Below are 17853 nucleotides of genomic sequence, written 5' to 3'. Positions count from 1 at the left end.
AACTTCTCAAGTTGCCTACGTACCCCAAATTTTTGGGATCAGACCAAAACGTAGTTCGAATTTTCCCTTCCCTAGGTTACGTAATCAGGCTAAGAAAGAAAGGTATATGTATATTATTCCTTTTTTTTTTAAAGGCTGCAAAGGGGTTGAGAGAGGATATATTGAACTGGGTAATAAGAGAATTGATTCGGCAAAAAATGGCCTCCTTATATGTAGTACCATTTGATTTGGTCAAGATTGGTTGGTTCTAGTAATTTGATTCCATCATGATCTTGAACTCTGATAGCTTTCCTGGTAATATTTCCTTGATGATGTATGGACCTCCCCAATTTGGTTTGAACTTCCCTCTAGGGTCAAAAATAGGTGTCCGATTCTCTTTGAGTACTAAATCCCTGACTTATAAGTGACGGGTCTTGATCTTTTTGTCAAACGCACGGACAACTCTTCTTTGATAAACTTGCATGTGATACAAAGCTCTTAGTCATTTTTCTTAGATCAAACTTAATTCTTCATACCGTTGACGAACCCAATCTACTTTTGACAATTGACTTTCATTGAAGGGCTTGAGATACGGGATTTACATTTCAACTGATAAGATTGCTTCCATATCATACACTAGAAAGTAGGGAATAGCTCCAGTGGAGGACTGTATTGAAGTATGATGTGCCCCTAGTGTGAATGGTAACTTCTCTAACTAATCCTGGTGTGATTAACGCATTTCCTTGATGATTATTTTCAGATGTTTTATTAGTTGCTTCAACCTTTCCATTAATCTGAGGATGGTAGAGAGACAATGTGATGTCGAATCTCGAACTTTGAACACAAAGTGATAACCTAAGCTTTGATGTACGACTCATTATCAAAGATCAATACCACTTCAACTGTTTTATTAATCTGATAATGGTAATCTATTCTGGGAGTTCTACCATGTTGAGAAGTCTAGCACTGATACATTTTGTAAGATCTTCTTTGATCTCATTTTATCAATTCAATATGTAATCTGTGTCAGACAACACCCAAGCTTGCACCTAATATATCCTCATAGGCCCATGCAAACAAGTCTTTTGAAATTTCTGAGAAAATTCATTATCCCATTGTGTTCCTCTGGAGATAGGATGCTTTCTATTTGAATCTCTTTAGGAATTTATTTCTGTTCTGAGGTCAATGACATTTGCTTTCTTGAGCCCGACTTTTATCTTCTTGTTCAGGAGAAAAATATATCATTGAAGCTAGATTATTAGTTAATTCGTTAATGCGCTCGAGGTATTCAAAAATTTTCTTTGTCCGATCAATTTCAGATGGGGTGACAGATACCTCTATAGACTCGATAAACTAACTCGACTCAACAGGAAAAGAGTAGACTCGATCTAAAGAAAATATGATATTGAAAAATTGGACTCGAGCTAACTCAAATAACTCATGAAAACTCAATACAACTACCCACAACGGCCTTGATTAGGATTGAGGACTGAGACATTGCTTACAACCAACAGGATTGAGGCACGGTGATCTTCAGGGAACAACTGTGCGATATTGAGAAATTCTGAGGTTATTTCTAACTGTTGACTTGGTACTGACGTTTGTTCTAACTGATCAGACTTACAACCCTAGCTAGACGATAGACAATTGAGCTTAGGTACAATGATAACCCTTAACCCTCTTTGAAGGTGAATTTAATCAATTTCAGTGTCACCTCCTTGATAACATTTTAAATGAACCCTGAGATTTTATTGAATTTTGTGCACCAATCCATTAAACAATTCATCCATTCAATGATTATTTAGAAGGAAAATAATTTTATTGCACTCTGGAAAATAATTTTATTGCATTCTTGAAAATAATGTTTTTATTGAATAACAATTTTCACAATTCTGATTATATTTTGTAATAATTTTCTTTTTAGAAAAATATATTTTGATAATTTTATAAGGTCCATGCAAAAATAAATTTTTGGTAAAAAACATATTTCAAAAAATTTTCATGCAAAAATAGATCTTTTGTAAATCATTTTTTCTTCATTTTCTTTTCTTTTGGAAAACTTTTTCTTCTGAAAAATATTTTTTCTCTAAAAAATAGTTTTTTATTTGAAAAGCATTTTCTCTTGGAAAATCTTATTCTTATGGAAAATATTTTCTGAAAAACTTTTTCTTAGAAAACATTTTTTTTTTAGAAAACAACACTTTTTTTGAAAAATATTTTTTTAAAGAACACTTCTTTTGGAAAACACCTTTTCTGGAAAATACTTTCCCTTTGTAAACCATTTTTCCTTTTCGAAAATTTGATTTCTATTTCGATTTAAATGGCCCGGCCCATAATCATCGTTGGATCCAAATGGACTGGGTCGAGTTTAAAATGAATTTTTTATTGGGTTGGTGTACCCAGTAATACTATAATTTCAAATCAGGTTAAACAACAAAAAATTTATCCTTGAGGACAAACACGCACATTCATGATCTCATCATTCATATACATTCATCCCATCATTCACATACATTCTGATCTTATCATTCACATACATTGATCTCATCATTCACATGCGTTCTGATCTCATCATTCACATATATTCATCATTCACAAGGTTCCATTCAATAAACAACCCGGGAATACTCACGATAAGTTCGAGTCGTGACCTACAAGGAAGGTTTCTAGGCTCTAAGCTTACTACATGCAATGCATTTTTATCTGGCCACCCTTGCCCAAGCACACCTATATACCTTTTGATACGTAGTGACTTGGTTTGATATACCGTATAGGTGATAATCTAAAACCTCAACTCACTTCTCTAAAGTCAAAAATAGCCAGTTTGATCTCCAGTTGAGAGGTGGCGCACAATACTGAGCAAGGGCCCACTTAAATACCTCTCATCTAGAATAGACGTAATCTATCCCTCTCGTACAGTAGGGTACAGCAGGGCAAGATCTCGCTTAGGCACTGGTTTTGACCAGGAAGTGCAATTGATATACTTAGATAATCTTTTACATACCTATGGGTAAGAGTCAAGAGTTGTAGCTTTCATAAATGATTTAGCATCCCACGAGGGGACCGACTACGTACCAGTACTATGTTAGCAATCGGGACATGTGACTGTGTGGCTCACAATAGGTCAAAGACTCAGGTCACTCCAGCTTGGGTGCATCAATATACCTCTCAGAATCACCTGATCAGACGGTATTGATTCCCCAGTTTGATATACCTTAAGGTACGTGACTGGAGTTGTAGTTTTCATGAATGACGTCGCATCTTCGAAGAGATCGGGCCACGCACTAGTGCCATGTTGGCTATATAAGACGTGTAAGTGTGCAAAACAGTAAACGTGCATATGGTGTGTGCAAAACAGGGTGGCGTGTGCCCGGGACTTTTTCAAACAAGTGGGCCCATAAGTCAGATCAAACCATTAAAATATGGATATTAGAAAATGTGATCATACAACATAAATATCCAAAGCATTAAAATCAAGATTAAAGCATGCACATCAAAATATATATGAATCAAAATCATGGCAAATCAATTAATAATCATGGCATTTTTATAATTTTTAAGGTCCAATCAATGGTCACTTTTGGGTGATCCAAAATAAATCGAGATTCCAATAGATGTTACATTGATGATAGAATGATAATTATTGAGATAAGGAGCGATGAACCCTTTTTTTTTTTTTCTTAAAAGAAAAATTATAAAAACAAATTAGAAACACAACCCAAAAGAAAATCAAAGAAAAAGATCCTAGTGTCAAATGAGCTTGCTCTTAGGAACATTAACTGTGTTAATACTAGATAAATTTAGATTTTCTGTGAATTAGAAAATACAATCTGAACTTGCATTGATGATATCTAAAGCTCCCGATAACGAAATCGAGTGAATTCAGATTCTAAATTCATCTACTCGATGGGATCTACATTTTATTAATAGGCGCCCAGACATAATTCTAAATAAAATATTCTATAAAAACGTTTTAACATTGCTGTCCCAATCTTCATTCAGCAGAAATTTCAGATTTACATATTAAACTTGCATTGATGATATCCAAGGCTCCTGATAACGAAATCGATCGAATTCAAATTTTAAATTAATCTACTCGATGAGATCTACTTTTTATTAATAGGTTCCCAGACTTAATTCTTACTAGAATATTCTGTAAAAACGTTTTAACATTATTGTTCCAATCTTCATTCAACAGAAATTTCAGATTTACAGATTGAACTTGCATTGATGATATCTAAGGCTCTCGATAACGAAATTGAGTGAATTCAAGTTCTAAATTAATCTACTCGATAAGATCTACGTTTTATTAATAGGTGTCCAGACATAATTCTTATTAGAACGTTCTATAAAAACCTTTTAACGTTGCTGTCCCAATCTTCATTCAACAATAATTCCAGATTTACATATTGAACTTGCATCGATGATATCTTAGGCTCCCGATAGTGAAATCAAGTGAAGTCAGGTTCTAAATTAATCTACTCGATGGGATCTACATTTTATTAATAGGTGTCCAGACTTTAGGGTTTTAATTTAGGATTTTGACTTTAGTCTTATGAGATTGACTTGATTAGTTTAGATTAGGATTTTGATTTAGGGTTTTGCCTTTAGTCTTATGAGATTGACTTGATTAGTTTAGATTAGGGTTTTGATTTAGGGTTTTGACTTTAGTCTTATGAGATTGACTTTAATACTTGACTTTAGTCTTACTTAATTGACTTTAATTTTGACTTTAGTCTTATTTGATTGACTTTAATATCTTGACTTTAGTCTTTCTTGATTGACTTTAAATTTTTGGAGAACCCCCCTCTATTATATCTTTAATTCTTTGGACCCCCAAATGGAGGGGTCCTTAAAGAAATATCTTGCGAACCATCAACAATTTTGCCTGAAAGTCTGATTGATCGATTTTTTTATTCAAAATTTTAAATTAATTTTATTAATGTTTCACTTTAAATTATTTAATAATTTATTTATTAATTTTAAAATTTTTAATTATTAAAATTGTGAAATTATCATTTTGCCCTCGGAGATGATTTTTTATGTTTTAAGTCATTTTTCAATGTTCCAGGATATTTTGGAATTAGTTTTTCATAAGGAATTCAATGGGAGTGTTAGTTTTTGTCATTTATGAAGTTTTTTGTATGAAATGGTCGTGAACTTGATGAGGGGCATTTTCATAATTTTGTCGAATTTTGTGAAAATTGGCGAAATGATTTATTTGATTTCAATTTGTTGTTTTATGTGTTTGAATGGGTTTCCCTAAGCGTAATGTAGGCTCTAGGATTGTTTTGATGTTAGGGGTATTTTGATAATTTTATCATTTTTAATGATTTTTATCGTGAAACTTCTTTTTGATTTGTAATATGATGATTTCTACGTTTCTGGGGTTGTATTTTCCTAGCGTAGCGTGGTTTCTAAGGTTTTGTCAGTTCGAGATACCTCATCCGAATTTTCGAAACATATCTAGTAACAAAATAAAGCATTTGAATAAACATTCATCATTGGGAATCGTTGCGATCGGGTTGACGAGTTGATTAATCAGGCAAGTGCAAAAACGGGGTGTTTACAGGTTAGCATGGAGCTGTAGATTCGATGACACGAGGCCAAAAGATTATCAGTTCAGAGCTGGGGTTTGTTAGCACGAAGCTGGAGTTTGTCAACACGGTATTGGAAGTTTGTCAACACAGAACTGGAGTTAGGAGTTCATCAACACGGAGTCGGGGTTTTTCAGTACGGAGCTGCAGGTTTTTCAGTATGGAATTGGGTATTTATCAACACAGAACTAGAGGTTCGTCGACACCAAGTTGGAGGTTCATTGACATGGAGTTGGAGGTTTATTAGCACAAAGCCAGAGGTTTGTCAGCATAGAGCTAATGTTTGTCAACACGGAGCTGGGTATTTGTTAGTATGAAAATCAAGGCTCGTTGGCACGGAGCTAGAGATTTGTCAACATGGAGTTGGAAGTTTATCAGCACGGAGCAGAAGGTTTGTTAGCATGAAGCTGAGATTTGTTAGCACGGAGCTGGGTATTTGTCAACACGGAACTGAAGGTTTGTCAACATAGAGCTGGATATCAACACGGGGTTGGAAAAACATTTTGTAAAGACAGATTACTCCAAATGGATTGAATTGGAAAAACTTTTTTGTTAGTCCCCAATTCAATTCTTTGAAATCAAGATCGACCAATCAGATCCCCAAGGAAAAGGTGGTGCACAATGCCTTAGCAAGGGTACTCTTAAGTCATCTCATTTCCTTGAATAGACGTAGTATATTCCCCTAGTATCAAAAAAGTAAAATCATTCTTAGGTACTAACTTTGATCAAGAAGTGCAATTAGTGCTTTAAAATTCTTTTTTTTTATTTTTTTTCGAATCTAATTTGAAGAAAAATAATTGGATTCATTTGGATTGATCGGCCAGTTATTGATTTTGATGGATCACATATGGATCATGGTTCAGGTTGAAATTGGAGGATGGGCCTGATTTGGGTGAAATGTATATCATGAACTCGATTTGGGTTAAATAGAGAACATAGACCTCGTTTGGGTCGAATTTAGATCGTTAACCCGATTTGGATTGGCTACAGGTCATGGACCCAGTTTGGATCGGATATGGGTCATAGACCCAATTCAAAATGGATACGGGTCATTGACCTGATCTGGATTGAATATGGGTTATAAACCCAATTCAAAATGGATTCGGGTCGTGAACCTAATTTAGATTGAATATGGGTCGTGGACCAAGTTCGAAATGGATAATGGTCGTGGACTGGATTTGAATTGAATATGGGGCATGGACCCAATTCGAAATGGATACGGGTGAAAGTGCCCTTAATCCACAAGGTATGCGGATCCGCTTTTGAGGTTTGGGAGTGGCCACCTAGTTTTTATGGTCTAGAAACCGAACATTGACTCAAGATGGATAAAAACAACTAATCTACAACAAGAAACTAAGTCCGGGGATCATGTTACGGGGTTGGAAGGTGTTAGGTACCAACCCCGCCCGGCAAACATCGGTCTCTACTATTTCCCAAAAAATAGATTACATTGCTAAAAGACCTAAAACAAATAAAAATAAATAAAAAAGTAAAAAAAAAAAAGAATACCTAGATGTTCGCAATGATTTGTTCCCTCAGTACCAGCGGGGAGCATCCTTGTACGAGTTTCCTTACTTTTCCTCCGTCACTAGATTTACTTCAGATCTTCAAGATAAAGTACATCTTTCTCAGATCTGAGTATTTTCAAAAAAAAATTTATGGATTTCTAGGTATTTTTGAAGGGTTTTTTAGTAAAAGCTGGGACTTGAATGATAAGTAGGGAGTTAGGACTTCAAAATCAGGGTTTGGGAAAGGCTAGGGAGATTTTTTGACTTACTTTTTCTAGGATTTATTTTGACCTATAAAATTAGGTTGTGGAAGCTCTATATTTATAGATTTTTTTGGGTGGAGTTAGTGTTTGATTATGTTTCTTTTAGGATTTTAATTAGGATTTTGACTTTAGTCTTATGAGATTGACTTGGTCTTTTTAGATTAGGGTTATAATTAGGATTTTGACTTTAGTTTTATGAGATTGACTTGGTTTTTTTAGTTTAAGGTTTTAATTAGGATTTTGACTTAAGTCCTATGCGATTCACTTGGTTCCTTAAATTAGGGTTTTGACTTAAGTCTGATTGACTTGGCTTCTTTAGATTAGGGTTTTGACTTAAATCTTATGAGATTGATTTGGATTCTTTAGATTAGAGTTTTGACTTAAGTCTTATGAGATTGACTTGGTTTTTATTTTTAAATTAATTTTATTAATGTTTTACTTTACGTTAATTAATATTTTATTTATTAATTTCGAAATTAAAAATTTTTTTAATTAAAAAATTACCGTTTTGCCCCCGAAGAGAACTTTTGCGTTTCAAATCGATTTTCGATGTTCCGGGATGTTTTGGATTTGATTTTTCATAAGGAATTCAATGGGATTACTGGTTTTTTCATTTACGAATTTTTTGGCATGAAGTGATTGTCAACCCTTATGAGGGGTATTTTTTGTAATTTTATCAAATTTGGTAAAAATTGGCGGAATGGTTTATTTGATTTCATTTTATTCTTTTATGTATTTAAATGGATTTTCCTAAGCATAAGGGGGCTCTAAGGATATTTAGATGTTAGGGGTATTTTGGTAATTTGATCATTTTTTTGTGATTTTTATCGTAAAGTTTCTTTTTGTCTGCAAGATGATGATTTCTATGTTTTTTTGGGGTTATATTTTCCTAGCTTAACGTGATTTCTATAGTTTTGTTAGTTTGAGTTACCTCATCCGAATTTCTGAAACATATCTAGTAACAAACAAAAAATATTGAAATATTCATCTATCATCGGGAATCGTCACGATCGGGTTGACGAGTTGATTAATCAGATGAATGCAAAAATGGGATGTCTATAGATGCCCCTCCTTGGTTGAGGGTTGAAGCAAACTAGATAACCAATCTATTTTTGTAGATAGTGCGATATCCGAATGCCAAAGCTAGTGACAATTCATTTTGCACTCTGATTTAGCAATTCATCAGGATGTTTGGATCCTTGAGGGTAAAACTCTATCCGAACTAAAAAGTTGTCAGATCCTTGAATTAAAAAAAATTCTCCTTAACTAAAAAATGTGCAAGTGTGTGTACTCGAAATCTAAGATAAATCTCAAAGATAGTCTGAGCATAAATTAAGTAAAATCTGAGTATAAACTAAGCATAGAACTGAGCATAATTCTGAGAAAACCCTCGGAGGCATTTAAGCATAATTCCGAGAAAATTCTCGACGGTATCTAAGCATAATTTTGAGAAAACCCTTGGCGGCATCTGAGCATAATTTCAAAAAACCCTCGGTGGCATCTGAGCATAGTTCCGAGAAACCCTCGACAGTATTTTAGCATAATTTCGAGAAAATCCTCGTCGACATTTGAACATAATTCTGAGAAATCCTCGGCGGTATCTGAGCATAATTCCTAGAAAACCCTTGGCGGCATCTGAGCATAATTTCGAGAAAACCCTCAGCGGCATCTGAGCATAATTCCGAGAAATCCTTGGTGGTATCTGAGCATAATTCCAAGAAAACCCTCTGTGGCATCTGAGCATAATTTTGAGAAACCCTTGACGATATCTGAGCATAATTTCTAGAAAACCCTCGACGGTATCTGGGCATAATTTCGAGAAACCCTCGGCGGCATCTGAGTATAATTCCGAGAAAACCCTCGGCGACATCTGAACATAATTCCGAGAAACTCTCGGTGGTGTCTGAGCATAATTTTGAGAAAACCTCAGCGGCATCTAGGCATAATTTCGAGAAACCCTCGGCGGTATCTGAACATAATTTCGAGAAAACCCTCAACGGCATCTGAGCATAATTTCGAGAAACCCTCGGCGACATCTGAGCATATTCAGAGAAAACCCTCGACGGCATCTGAGCAAAATTTCGAGAAACCCTCAGCGGTATCTGAGCATAATTCTAATAAAACCCTCGACAGCACTTGAACATAATTTCGAGAAACCCTCGACAGTATCTGAGCATAATTTCGAAAAAACCCTCGGCGGCATTTGAGCATAATTCCATGAAATCCTCGGCGGTATCTGAGCATAATTCCGAGAAAATCCTCGACGGCATCTAAGCATAATTCCGGGAAACCCTCTACGGTATCTAAGCATAATTCTGAGAAAACCCTCGGCGGCACTTGAACATAATTTCGAGAAATCCTCGACGATATCTGAGCATAATTCTGAAAAAATGCTCTACGGCATCTGAGCATAATTCCGAGAAACCCTCGACGGTATCTAAGCATAATTCTGAGAAAACCCACAACGGCATCTAAGCATAATTCTGATAAAACCCTCGGCGGCATCTGGCTGAGTAAAACTTGGAAGGAATGAATGAATCTGAAAAAGAATGATTGAAAATGAATCTGAAAAAGAATAATTGAATCTGGGAAAAAATGATTGAATCTAGGAAAGAAAAAATGCTCTATCTCCTATTCTAAGTGAAAGGGTAATAAGTTAATCTCTGGGCAAAATCAAATATGAGATCAGAAACGCTTCTGTTTGAACCTCAAAGTTTTTCAAAATTTTATGAATTTTAACTTCTTTTGATCCTCAAGGGTTTTCAAAAAAAATTACTATCAAGAGGGTAACCTTAAATTTGGGGTTCCCATCATTTTTTAAGATTAACATTAATCAAGTTTGAGAACAAATTATGTCTAGTTTGACAGGAAACATTGCCCCTAGTATAAAAGGGAGACTACATATCAAAGAAGAAAGAAAATGCCCCTTCTATGAAGGTTTGAAATATTTGATTACCACAAGCACAATAAAAATTCAACTTTTAATTTCAACTTTTTATATTGAAGAGTTTAAGTAGGCTTAAGAAATCAAAATATTTTCTTTCGAGATTCATTGTAGAATCTACCATTTTCCCTCTTAGTTAACTTGGAGAAATAAATTTTTTTAAGATCAATCATACACGATGCTCGTGACTTCTGAGTCTTTGCTTAGTTTAAGTTGGGTGTTGAACTTGATTATTCGGACTTTAGATGTTTCGGCTCGAACCACCTTTTAATTTTTCTACTCTATGGAGATTTTCTTCTGTTTTTCTTTGTTACTATAACTTTTGCCTAGATTGCCCTTTCAGGTTTTCAAACTAGCGAACATACTCTAGTTTTTGCCTAGATCGTCTTTTTAGGTTTTCGATCTAGCGAGCTTTTTCTTTGTTCTGATTGTTGCCAAGACCGTCCTTTCAAATTTTTAACCTTGCGAGCTTGCCTTAATTTTTACCTAAGTCACCCTTTCAGATTTTCAACTTACTAGGCTTTTTTTCTTTGCTCTAATTATTGTCAAGACTGTCATTTTGGATTTTCAACCTTGTGAGCTCGCCTTAATTTTTGCCTAAGTCGTCATTTCGGATTTTCAACTTAATAGGTTTTTTTTTTTCTTTTCTTTTCTTTCTTTCTGAACTTCTAGAATTACTGTTCAGTCATGTTTTGCTACATTCCTTGACTTTTTCGTACGGTTCTTATGAGGACTTTCATAGGTAAGCTTAGGACTGGGCATAAAAAGAATGAAATTTTGAGGCTCAAAAACCCAAATGCTCCTTGTGTGGCATTTCTTTTATTTTTCTTCCCCATTTTGAAGATATTTCTTTTTCTTTTGAATTTTTTCTTTCTAGACTTTTTTGTGTGGAAATCTATTTTTTTATTTTGATGTGATCGGACTTGAAGTAACTTCTCAGGTTGCCTACGTACCCCAGAATTTTAGGATAAGACCAAAACATATTTTAAATTTTCCCTCTCTTAGGGTAGGTGGTCGGGCTGAGAAAGAAAAATATATTTTTTTTCTTTATTTTTTGGGAAAGGGCTGAGAAATGAGATATTGAACTTTTGAACTGGGTAACATGAAATTGATTCGGCCGAAGATGGCCTCCTTAAATATAGTACCGCTTGATCTGGTCAAGGTTGGTTGGTTCTAGTAATTCGATTTCATCATAATCTTGAAGTCTGACAGCTTTTCCAAGAATATTTTCTTAATGAATGAATCTTTCCAATTGGGTTTAGACTTCCTCTTACAGTCATGAAGGGGTGCTCAATTTTCTTTGAAGTCTAATGATTAAATCCTTGACTTGTAAGTGATGAACTTTGATTTTCTTGTAAGTGACTCTTCTTTGACAAGTTTACATGTGGTACAGAACTTCTAGGTTGTTTTTTTTTCAATCTGGTTTACCTCTTCGTACCCAATACGAGCCTAGTTTATTTTTAGCAATTGACTTTCCATCAAGACCTTGAGATACGGGATTTTCATTTCAACTGGTAAGATTGTTTCCATATCATATACTAGAAAGTAGGGAATAGTTCCAGTGGAAGACTATATTTGAAGTACGACACCCCCATAGTGTGAATGGTAGTTTTTCTGATCAATCTTGGTGCGATTGACACATTTTCATGATGATTATCTTGAGACTTTTACTAGTTGCTTCAACCGTTCCATTAATCTAAGAATGGTAGGGGGATGATTTGTGATTCCGGATCTTGAACTTTAAACTTAGAGTAATGACTTAAGCTTTGAAGTACGACCCATTATCACATATCAGTTCAAAAGGAACCCCAAATCGACTGATAATATGTGATAGCACTGATACATTTTATAACATCTTCTTTGATCTAATTGGTATTTCCATTTTATCGAGCGAGTATCTATTCCATGTCGAACAACACCTAAGCTTGCACCTAACATATCATCATCAGAGCACGTGAGCAATTCTTTTAAAATTTCTGAGTAAATTTATTATCCCTTCGCGTTCTTTTGAGGGATATAATGGTTTCTATCTGAATTTCTCTAGGAATTATTTTCTGTTCCGAGGTCAATGACCTTTCCTTTTTCAATTAAAGGTTGAGCCTAACCATTATCTTCTTATTCAGGATAGAAATCTATCCTTGGAGCTAGATTATTAGTTACTTTTTTAATGCGCTCGAGGTATTCAAAAATTTTATTTATCCAATCAAATTCAGATGGGGTGACAAACACTTCTATAGGCTTGACAAATTAACTCGACTCAATAGGAAAATAGTAGACTCGATTTAAAGAAAAAATGACCTTGTTGAAAAAATGACTCAAGCTAACCCAAATGAATCATGAAAACTCAAGAAAACTACCCACAACAGACTTGATTAAGACTGAGGATTGAGATATTGCTTATAACCGGCAAGACTGAGGCACTGTGATCTTCAGGAAACAACTGTGTAATTTTGAAAGATTTTGGGGTCATTTCTAACAATTCATTTGATACTGACGTTTGTTCTAATTGACCGGACTTACAACCCTAGCTAGACGATGGATGATTAAGCTTAGATACAATGATAACCCTGGACACCGCATTGAAGGTAACTTTTAATCAATTTCAGTGTTACCCCCTTGATAACATTTTAAATGAACCCTGAGATTTTATTGAATTATGAGCACCAATTCATTAAGCAATTCATTCATGTAATGATTATTCAGAAGGAAAATAATTTTATTGCACTCTTGAAAATTATTGACAAATAATGTTTTCATTGAATAAAAAAAAAACCTTCACAAATCTGATTATTTTTTTGCAGTCATTTTCTTTTTAGAAAAATATATTTTAGTAATTTTTCAAGGTCCATGCAAAAATAGATTTTTTTTAAAATTCTTTTTTCTTTAGAAAAAAAAATTTTCAGAAAATTTCCAGGGTCCATGCAAAAATAGACCATTTTTCCTTTAAAAAATAGATCTTTTGCCAGTCATTTTTCCTTCATTTTATTTTCTTTTGAAAAATATTTTCTTCTGGAAAACATTTTTTTCTTTGAAAAATATTTTTCATTTGGTAAACATTTTTTTTTCTGAAAAATATTTTTCGTTTGGGAAACATTTTTCTTTTGGAGAACATTTTTTTTAAAATGGATTGAAACCTGAATTCAGCAAAATGTTTGAATACCATTTTGATTTGAATGGTTCGACCCATCATGATTGTTGGATCGAGATGGACTGGGTCATTATGAAAATGGATTTTTTTATTCGGTTGGTGCACCCAGCAATATGATAGCCTTGAGCTAAATTAAACAAAAATTTGGTCTCTTAAGGACAAAATTGTAACTTCCTGATCTCAACATTTGTACGGTCTAATTCCAACAAGCAATCCGGGAACACCCACGATAAGTTTGAGTCGTGACCTATAGGGAGGATTCTAGACTCTAAGTTTACTACGTGCAATGCAATTCATCTGGCCACCCTTGCCCAAGTGCACCTATATACCTCTCGAGCATACGTAATTAAATGGTACGTGGTGACTTGGTTTGATATACCGTATAGGTGATAATCGAAAACTCCAACCCACTTCTCTAAAGTTAAAAGTAGCCAGTTTAATCCCCAGTTAAGAGGTGACGCACAATGCTGAGCAAGGGCCCTCTTAAGTACCTCTTGTCTAGAATTGACGTAGTCTATCCCCCTCATACAGTAGGGTACAACGAGACAGGATCTTGCTTAGGCACTGATTTTGACCAAGAAGTGCAATTAGTGAACTTGGATTACCTTTGATATATCGTATAGGTACGAGTCTAGGGTTGTAGCTTTCATAAATAGTTTAACATCTCATGAGGGGACCGACCACGTACTTATACTACATTGGCAATCGAGACATGTGACTGTGCGGCTTACAATAAGTCAAAGGCTGAAGTGGCTCCAGCCTGGGTGCATCGATTAGAGTCACCGAATTAGACAGTACTGATGCCCCAGTTCAATATACCCTAAGGTACATGACTGGAGTTATGATTTTCATGAATGACGTCGCATTTCCGAAGAGACCAGACCAAGCACTAGTGCCATGTTGGCTATAAGGGATATGCAAACGTGCAAAGCGATAAACGTGTTAGTAGTGTGTGCAAAACAGGGTGGGGTGTGCCTGGGGCATTTTTCAAATAAATGGGCCCATGGGCCAGATAAAACTATTAAAACATAAATATCACATGAATATTACCCACACAATTCATCACATCAAGATTAAGATCAAAGCATGCACATCAAAATTTATCTATCAAGATCATGATATATTAGATGGGCAATCAATGAATATAACAAAAGAATAATCAATTTGACCTAACATTGAAACAAGCACAATTTTTTTTTTTGTCCAATAAAGGATCACTTTGGACGACCTAAAACGATTCAAAATCCCAACAAATATTGAATTGAGAATGATAGTTGTGGAGATGGGGAGAGACATCTTTTTTTTTTATAAAACGAATGGATTTTTATTTTGCCAAGCAACAAAAAAAACCTTTTTATTTTATTTTAAAGAAATTAATTTTAAAAACAAAAGGAACCTTTAAAAAAAAAAAAAACAAAACTATTACTAATTGAAAAAACTAAAAACACGCCCTAGAAAGGAAAAAAAAATATGTTACCACCCCAACTACTTTTGGAATCAAAAGCAAAATCTTAATGCAATGCTATGAGTAAACATTGGTATGCCAATAGAAAAAAAATCACTTCTTAACATCAAGGAGGGCCTATCGGCAAGTTTTTTTTTTGACATGGTTGCTGCAAGCACACACAACTTGCATACTTTTTTTTTTTTACCACTACCCCCACACAACTCGCACACACAACTCACATGTTGCTGCCATTACCCTTAAATCAACCTTTTTTATGTTGCTACCACAACAACCAACCCACACAACTTTTTTTTTTTTTTTTTAGGACAGAACAATTGAGAAATCAAGTATTATGCATATTCTAATACTTACAGCAGAATTATCCTGCAACATGTGTTTCTGAAAAAGTTTACAGACATCTCAATTAATACCTTACAAAATTTTCACAAAACTCGATCAAATTTGCTGTGATTCATGAAAAAAAGTGATTGAATCCTATGACATCAAGTCATGAAGTTCTGTATCCTATAACCGATTGTTCTTCTAGGCTACAGAGATAGAGAATAGAGTAAAAAACAACTATCAGCCATAAAATCCATTGATTCGGTTTTTATATAAAATTCAAATCAAATTAAATTTCAATGGAGGTAAAAATATCAAATTTCTGTGGCAGGTTTTGTCGATTCCATAAATTAGAGATGAAGAAGAAATTTCGAGATGAAAAGATCGAGAGTTGAAGAAAACCTGAACGAGTTGAACAATCTGATGCCCTAGACACCATGATCGAATTATGTCTATAACTAGGGTTTTCCTTCATTGTTGTAGATGAGGATATAGATCTATTTGTTCGTTCTTCATGGTTTTACAGATGGAGCATTGCAGAGAGGAACTATGGTTTGCTAAAGAAGAAAGGGAGAGAGACGTAGATGAAGAAAAAGAAGGGGAAGAAGGATTGTAGTGAGAAGATATCCATGAGAGAGAGAGAGAGGAGAGAGAGAGAGAGAGAGAGAGAGATGGAGAGAGACGATTTTTTTCTTTGCTGTTTTTTTCCGTCCTCTTCTTTTGCTCACATTGGTGAAGAAGATAGAAGTAGTAAAACGCGTTTTTTGCTAATGACACACCACGTAAAAAAAAAATTTGATATTTTTTTTTTAATTTTTTTTTTTTAGAATTCTCTCCTCATCACGAACAACATTAAAAAAGGCAATTTTTTTTATTTCCTACCACATCACTCACAAATAATTTATTTTCACAACTCGCCGCCTATGCCTAGTAACGCGCTAAAAAAATTCATCCAATTTTTTTTTTAAATCATAACTCTCATCCCAACCACCATCATTCCGTCCTTAATTCATATATCAATTTGAATCTCTCATTATTTAGAGCCATCTACATGATCCCCGATTGAACCATAAAAAAAAAATGCCAAATTAAAGTATCCAAAATTGAATCAAAAGATACCAATAAGGGATAATACAAACCCAACAAATAATCAAAATGAAAATGGGTCAACACCCATTTTTTCACATCATCATCCTCTCAATATCCTGCATTATTTAGGGTCATCCCAAACGACCTTAAATTGAACCATAACAAATAATATTCGATAATAATACACTAAAAATGATGCCGAGAGAATATAATACAATTATAAAAATAAACGAATCAAATAAACTACGAATAAACAAAATAAAATAAAATAAAATTAGGTCTAAATGGCATTGTTCCCATACTTGGGGCTTTTCAAGTCTGATCCTCAATAATCCCTAGTAGAGTCGCCACTGAAAGTGCCTTCGATCCGCGGGATCTGCGGATCCGCTTTTGATTTTCGAGGTTTGGGAGTCGCCACCTATCTATTACTGTGTAGGAATCACACATTGACTAAAGATGGATAAAAACAACTAATCTACAAAAAGAAACTAAGTCTAGGGATCATGTTACAGGATTGAAAGGTGTTAGGCACTAACCCCGTCCAGCAAACGCCGGTCTCTACTATTTCCCAAAAAATAGATTACATTGCTAAAAGACCTAAAACAAATAAAAAAAATTTAAGTTTGATTGTGACCGAGGTCAGTAGTAAGCCACGTTGGGTCGGGATTAATTTTGATCGGTAGAACGTAAACAAGCTCCATTTGGATCAAACAAAGTGTGGCCAGTGGTGAGCCCTAAACTTAACGATAAAAGTAGTTCATTTAATTATTTTTAAGCTTTAAAATTCAAAAATAAAAAATAAAGTCCAAGAGAAAAGTTGTCAAGACCGATGTAAAGGACAAAATGAGCAAAAAAAATTTAAGTTCATATTTAATGCACGGACTAGGGTATTTTTATACAGTCCATGCTTTAAATATGGACCAGAACGTATATTTTTTATCAATTTTTTTTTTTTTAAGATGATGTAAAACATAAAGAAAAATGGATTTTCCTATTTACCAAAGGGAACATGTACGAAAACAAAAAGGAAAGAAAACCTAAATCTATATAATTTTTTCCTTCAAAGGCAAAAAAAAATATACAAGATACCCAAGGGTTTATACATCTTGAAAGATTTGTTTCCTATGCCTCTAGTCGTATTAATGTATGAGGTTATAAGTGGTTTGAGGTTACTCAATCTTCAAACCTCCATGCACATTGAAATCTATACTTCTTAGGTTGGTGATTGAGGTAGATGTTCTCCCCCTGCCTCCCCAAATGAACGATTTAGGGGGCTTGAGAATATCGGTATCCAGGATTAGATTTTAAAATAAGAGAATGTGATTTGTGCAATGAGCTATGAATTGAATGTGCACAAGTGCATTACCAATGTGTATCAACCCTTACAACTTTGAATCACAACAAGATAAAAAAATAAATATTACATGCATTCCCACATAGAAAAGAAAACAATAAACACAATAAAGTGAATCGACCAACAAATATGTTAGAAATAAAAATAAAAGTAAGAAAGAAAGTTGAATATTTTTTGAAAGA

General features: G+C 34.4%; 1 long non-coding RNA gene across 1 annotated transcript in view; it reads left to right on the top strand.

Moving 5' to 3' along the window:
• Positions 1 to 15865, top strand: part of LOC147381517 (uncharacterized) — a 39376-nt gene extending 23511 nt beyond the window's left edge. The window contains exon 7 of the long non-coding RNA XR_015174502.1: positions 15560 to 15865. This is a non-coding gene — a long non-coding RNA (uncharacterized LOC147381517). The remainder of the gene's footprint in view (positions 1 to 15559) is intronic.
• Positions 15866 to 17853: the final 1988 nt, after the last annotated feature.

This window comes from Akebia trifoliata, unplaced genomic scaffold (assembly GCF_017979445.1).
Source record: "Akebia trifoliata isolate Shusen 1 unplaced genomic scaffold, ASM1797944v1 Contig00381, whole genome shotgun sequence".
Lineage (NCBI taxonomy): Eukaryota > Viridiplantae > Streptophyta > Magnoliopsida > Ranunculales > Lardizabalaceae > Akebia > Akebia trifoliata.
This window is presented reverse-complemented; position numbering and strand designations above follow the sequence as displayed.